Raw genomic sequence first — 7,349 nt, 5'->3', positions numbered from 1 at the left:
GGGTGGGCTTTAGTAGTCAGCCGCACCTTGTGTTTTAAGAAAACCAGGTGGAATTAACAAATGAAACTTGGTCAGGATGTTAAGGGAGGTATCCTCTAAAACATGTATAACTAAAAAATATAAATAATATCATTGTTTATAAGTTATTTGTTGTTAAAATTTCTTAAGTCGTTCCACTTGGTTTCCTTAACAAAAAAGCATTTGTGCATACTTTTATATATATAAATGCACATAACACTGTACTTAATACTTTACACACTTTTCTTTTATTTTATCTTGTATATAAATCACTTTAATTAAACTTTTATCGACTTGTAAATTACATTGAATTTCACGCATATTTACAATAACACATGGTTGCAAACTGACACATAACATGTGTTGCCATATTGTACAAAACAATACATACAAAGAAGGCAATGATTAAAAAGGAATACAGGGGAAATCAATACAAAAGAAAATGTTCAGCTCCTTTTCTTCGCAAAACAGAAAGGAGAATTCTATTGCCTGAGGGTTATAATCCCTAAGTGCGGCCGATAGCCGCCTACGCAGTAAGGTGATCTCTGCAAAAGGTGTTCAGCTCCTTTTCTTCGCAAAACAGAAAGGAGAATTCTACTGAATGAGGGTTATAATCCCTAAGTGCGGCCGAAGGCCGCCTACGCAGGAAGGTGTTCTCTGCAAAAGGTGTTCAGCTCCTTTTCTTCGCAAAACAGAAAGGAGAATTCTACTGCCTGAGGGTTATAACCCCTAAGTGCGGCCGAAGGCCGCCTACGCAGAAAGGTGTTCTCTGCAAAATGTGTTCAGCCCCTCCTTCTTCGGCAACACAGAAATAATAATTCTACTAAGTAAAAATTCCGAATTAAAAATCCGCTATCTTATTCATCGTTTATATGAAAACTTTAACTATAAATTATATAAGAACTATAGGGTTGCTAGAAAAAACCGGGGTAGTTTTGAAAAAGGGGTCCTATTCTACCCCCCCTCATCCCCCCTTTTTCTAGAATTTGCCGTCCGTCTACTAAAATTTTCCCCGACTTTTAAAAGCATTAAAATTGTACCATTTTTTATATCGAAATATTTTCGACATCCCTATTTTCAAATTGTTCTGTCTTACCAATATATAATCACACATTCTACAAAACTATTTTTTACCGACTAAGACTTGAATTATCAATACGGCAGTGGTGAAAAGTTCAGATGGATTTATCAAATATATGCCGTGCCTGTTTGTCGCCGGAAGATCGGGTGCATCTGCTAGATTGGTATCAGCCTGTTGACTCTTTGGATATATCATACAAAGAGTGTTTTTGTAAATGTACACAAATTAAGTTTGAAAGATGATCCAAATGAACTCGATGATGCCCGGATGCAATATCTCTGCCTTGATTGTGCCCAAAAACTTAAAGACGTTTATGATTTTATTGAAAAGGCGAGAAGGGCTGATAATGAATTACGTTGCACACAAACGGTAAAAGTGAAGATAGAAAGTATAGCCAACACTTTTGAATGGGTTCCAGTACATGAAGAGCTAATGGAAGTAACTAAGATGCCAGATACTGTAGATATGGTATATCAAATACGATTTAGATATAATTAAACAATAATTGTTTTCTATTTGTTTACAAGGATCACGTAGAAGATATAAAAGTATCACCAGAATGGAATGAACATTTTATGGATGATGATGAAACATCTGCATCAAATGGTATCGAACACGAAATAAATATTGATAAAAAACTTAGTACTGACACTACAACAACAACAAAGTTTCTAGTTGAATCGGATAAGGATATGCAGAGCGGCAATAACTTAAATGAAGCTGGGCTGGTCTTATCGAAAAAAAGTAAACAACTCATTATTATTTAAAATAATATTTGTGTAGCCCTTTTCCATTTAACTTGTCACCCTAAAAAACCATCGATATTATCGATGGTTGTTTATACAACTCGATGGCTTTGCACAAGGCGAATTTATATAAGGTGGTGTTGTTCCATCAGCTGTGAGTAGCGTTTGTTTGTCAAAATTTTGAATTTCGTTCGTGAATGAGAGAAAACGTGAGAGTGTTTGCATTTTCTGTCGCCCTTTTTCATTCGGGGAAGAATAGCTGAAATTTGACAATGGCCCGCTAAAAGCAAAAACAAAATACAAGTAATTGTTGTATTTGTTCAATCGATACCAGGCCTTAATAGCGTATCCTCTTTCCTAGCACTTTTGACATTTGCACGTATTAGTTCAAAGAGAACAAAACTTGGCAGCATTTGGGGTGTTCACAGTTCGTTCCAAATAGTGTCTAAAATGTGGACGTCTACATTTTAAGACGTTTTCTAACCGTAAAATCTGTGGTGTTGTTGTTTCCCATACAAAATTGGAAACGACGCCGTCTACATTTTGTCAAAGAAATGTCTGGCAACACCAGCAAAGTTTTGAGACGATTTTGCGACGACTGCTAGAAAGGGGTGCTCACAGTTTGATGCTAAAAATGTCTCAAAATGTAGACGTCTACATTTTCAGACACAATTTGGAACGAACTGTGAACACCCCAATTGTTTCATGAACGTACGAATAATAGGCCCGTCAGAATGGGTACTTGTACGTCAATAACGGAAAAGTATGCGAAGGAAGTGGCGTACGTAACGTAGAGATACGCCACAATGAGGGTGTTGCATCTGCAAACAAAAATCAGCTGTTCCTTATGGGAGTTTACACAAGTAAATTGCAAGTAATGCAGTAACAATAGCAAAATAATCACACTTTTTTTACTAATATATTCACACTTCTCTTGATGTCTTCGTCACTATCTTTGACTTTTCGGAGACAGTTTATTGTCTACTCTACTGAAAAAATGTGACAATTAATACATATTCTCAATTGTCTTGCCTTGTGTAAACGCAGGGTTATACAACTGTCAGCAGTGACGGACTTACGTGCGTCAAAAGTTGAGTGTTGGCCAACGTTCGTTGGGTCCGTCGACGCAAGGGTTACCAATCTGACGCTCTCTTTGCAAACACACACAGTCTACTCAACTGTCAGTTTCATCCTTGAGCAGAACGTACGCAAAGTACCCATTCTGACGGGGCCATAAAGATCATCCAGGACGGAGTGCGAGAAAAAAGTATTTTTTTGCAGTGACGTCATTTTTTCGCCGCCATGTGAATGAAACGGAATGAAACCATGTGTGTGAATGAAACAACAAATACATGGTTGCCGTGCTGGGTGGAAATACCAGAAATTACATTGCCTCTTAAGAGCGTGTCAGACGTGGCAATGCAATATATTTCAAAAGACTGTCAAATTGAGAAATTTCAGAAAGCAGTTGCATGAGCAGTGGCACCTTACATGTAAGTGTCTATATGTCGAAAGAAATTTTTTTATTTCCGAAAGGCGAATTGCAGGGAAAATTTCTGAAATCGCTTTTAGACTTTTTACACGGCGAATGAATTTCTAGCAATGTTTCTCGATACTAAAATGCAACCGTGAGCCGCTAAAACAAACAAATTTATAAAAGCAATATAACGAAAAATAAATGAATTTAGAAAAACTTATGAAATGGGTCGATACTATCGATAGTCACCCTTAAGACTATCGTAAAACATCGATGGACTTGACTATAGATATTTTGACAGCTCTACTGGATACATACTGCATATCGGAATATTGCAAAATAAATAGCAATTATCTCTTATAATTATAAGAAAAGTGTTTGTTTACAAAATTACCGGTGCCACTCTGCCATAGTACGGTTGTTGCTCCCTTTCATACCACAGTAAATTTGTATGCAACTCTGAATCAGCAAAATTCATGCTCCTTCTCATTATCAACCCTGATCAGATTTTACCCCGGGGAGTACTCAAAAAAGTTTATTACTGTATATATTATGTTGATAATCAACGGGATCCCTCAAACAGCTGGTGAGTGTTTGCCTGAACTCTTTGAAGGTTTGCATAAACTCCACCTCTCCGTGACGCTTTTCGGCTGCGGAATGCAAAAACTTATGGACAAAAAAATAGTAGTGTTTGTCCAATTGTTCTTAAGCTGTTCTCTTCGCCTGATCGTAATCAGCTCTTAAAATCTATGGCTGTGTTCTGCAAGACTAGAAAGAGATATCTTGCGCTCTCTGACATCGAGTTGCCGGGTTACGGTTCAGCCTTTGTGCATGAAAGCCTACCAAAAAAGCTGCGTGAAGTGATGCCATTTGCCTCTGAGCTCAGGCGGAAGAAGCAGTTAGTGTCAGTGTACTCCTGACATCGAGTTGCCGGGTTACGGTTCAGCCTTTGTGCATGAAAGCCTACCAAAAAAGCTGCGTGAAGTGATGCCATTTGCCTCTGAGCTCAGGCGGAAGAAGCAGTTAGTGTCAGTGTACTCCTGACATCGAGTTGCCGGGTTACGGTTCAGCCTTTGTGCATGAAAGCCTACCAAAAAAGCTGCGTGAAGTGATGCCATTTGCCTCTGAGCTCAGGCGGAAGAAGCAGTTAGTGTCAGTGTACTCCTGACATCGAGTTGCCGGGTTACGGTTCAGCCTTTGTGCATGAAAGCCTACCAAAAAAGCTGCGTGAAGTGATGTCATTTGCCTCTGAGCTCAGGCGGAAGAAGCAGTTAGTGTCAGTGTTCTCCTTACGCGGGAAAGTTTTTGTGAGGCTTAAGGCAGGTGAAGAGCCTAAATTGGTTAGCAGCAAAACTGAGGTGAATGCTCTTGTCGGCAATAGAACGCAGAAATAGTTACATTAAATTTACCTGTTTGTCTGGCAATTTGTTCTTTATGTTATATTTAAGTTATTAATCATTTAGTTACGTATTTTTTCTTTCTCGTTGCGGCCAATTCTCTTAAGTAGTTATTTGTTTACCTTTTTTTCTGTGTTTCAGGCTGTTTTTCTTGATTTATTGTTATTTTCATTTGTTCTCACTATTCCTTTTTTCTTTTTTAATTTAACTTATTGCAATCACATCTATGACATGCATCTGTGTTTCTGTTATGTTTTTCATGTGTTTAATGCCATTTTTAGTTGTTCCTTCACCAGCTCGGTGTGATGGATTTAAAGCCCTCTAGGAAATCCGCTCATCATTGATGAAAACCAAAAGATAGATAGATATTTTGTGCAAGCAATATAATGGCCTTAAAGTATTGCATTTTAATGCGCGAAGCCTCAACAGCGAAAAACTGGATTATGTTAGGGATATTTTTGGTGAATCGGATATAGAGTCATTTGCGTCTCAGAAACTTGATTTAATACTGATGTTTCTGATTTTTACTATTGTATACCAAACTACAGTCTCACTCGTGTTGATCGAACTACAAAAAAAAGGGGAGGGGTTGCAATCTATTGCAAATCCACCCTGAAAATCAGTGTTTTAGCAACATCAAAAAACACTGATACAGAATTCATTATTGCCGAAATTTCAGACAATGTAACAAAAATACTAGTGTCCTGTGTATACAACCCTCATAGATGTTCATGTAGGATTCGTTTTTTGTTGAGGTGTCTATGTTTATGATTGAGTATGAGCGTTTTGTTATATGTGGTGACTTCAATGTCAATTTGCTTAAGAATGACTCATATGCCAATAAACTAATGGATCATGTATCTGCTGCAGGTCTTGCTGGGGTTAACAAATTTATATCAACAAGATTCGCGCACAATTCAAGTCCTAGTTTGTTAGACCTCATTATCACAACAAGCCTCGGCCATATTCTTAAATTTGACCAAATAAGTTTTATCTCCGACCACGACCTAATATTTTGAGCACTACATGTAACGTTTGATTGTCTTGCTGTTAGTGTAACTTCTGTGTATCGTGATTTTAAGTCTGTAAATGTTGATGATCTGACTGATGATCTGTCAAATGTTGACTGGGATGTATGTTGGTTTGTTGAGTCGGTAGATGCTAAACTTGACTTTTTAAATAAAACTATGTCTGAATTATTTTATGTCCATGTTCCTCTTCGTACTGTTCGCGTTTTGAATAGCTCCGTGGTATAATAGTAATGTAAAAGCTCGTAATAGATTATATGCGAAATGGAAAAGAACCAACACGGACTTCGCTTGGTCGCAAAAGACTTATGTCGCAATTTGGGAAACCTGCATGGAAAACATAAAAGTGAGTGTAAAATTGACCCTAACATTCTAAAGGGCTAACTATAATATGAATAAGCTGCCGTAACTGACTGTCAGAAAATAAACGAAAAGTCTGTCAAATGCATAAGCAACGTAGTGTAGACTTTTAGGTGGCTATATTTTACTTACATCAGTTCAGTGTTGCCACATTTAATTAGATATAACAATAGCCACTATCAAGCAGTTTGTTGTAGATCCCACAAATATAGTAACCTAGAAACGCCAAAGAACTGTTCGCCTTTAGAAACTTTCAGGATATCCTGGTGTTTCTGTAAGAGGAAACGAACTTCTTTTGACCTGTGTTACATGCAGGACTGAACTGAAATAGTTACCAAGTTGAAAAATAAGGTACCAAGTTACCAAATATGATAAATAAAGAAAAAAATTACCAATTTCGGTAAAAAAATACCAATGCGGCAACACTGCATGTGTTACATATGCACATACATACGTACGAGGACAAACAGCTGATTCCGTACGGAAGGTGCGATCAGTATCGCTCTTTCCTTAAGCAAATGACGTTTGGCGAAACTTGGCGAAACTTGATGTTAACATTATAGTTTCAGAATAGGATTTATGTGTAGCTGGGCAATTTTTGCTCGCGAGCAACGCCAGCGCCGCAGTTCGTATACGTATACAGAAGCAAAGCAATTTCGATTCAGTCTGCTTGGNTCGCTCTTTCCTTAAGCAAATGACGTTTGGCGAAACTTGGCGAAACTTGATGTTAACATTATAGTTTCAGAATAGGATTTATGTGTAGCTGGGCAATTTTTGCTCGCGAGCAACGCCAGCGCCGCAGTTCGTATACGTATACAGAAGCAAAGCAATTTCGATTCAGTCTGCTTGGAGATTTCACCAAGGTAACATCACGCTTGGCTGTTGATTGTTTTTCTTCGTAATTTTTGCACACGCTTGCCACATTTTGTGTAGGAAATTGGCAAAAAATGCCCAAAGCAAAAAGTGGTGCATTATTTTTCGATTGGTGTTTGCGTGAGTTTGCTACGATTCAAACACAAAATAGTGCGACCATATATCGTCGCTCCCAACGAAGAGTAGCACATCTCAAATTACCGTGGAAGACTAGCACGTTTCACTATTCGCGTCGAAGACTAGCACATTTCATTATTCGCGTCGAAAAGTAGCACATTTCAGATTCTCGCGTGGAAGACTAGCACATTTCACTAATCGCGTGGAAGACTAGCACATTTCAGATTTTTGCGTGGAAGACTAGCACATTTC

This window comes from Rhagoletis zephyria, unplaced genomic scaffold (assembly GCF_001687245.7).
Source record: "Rhagoletis zephyria isolate East Lansing unplaced genomic scaffold, Rhagoletis_zephyria_1.1 Rzeph_scaffold_02329, whole genome shotgun sequence".
NCBI lineage: Eukaryota > Metazoa > Arthropoda > Insecta > Diptera > Tephritidae > Rhagoletis > Rhagoletis zephyria.
This window is presented reverse-complemented; position numbering follows the sequence as displayed.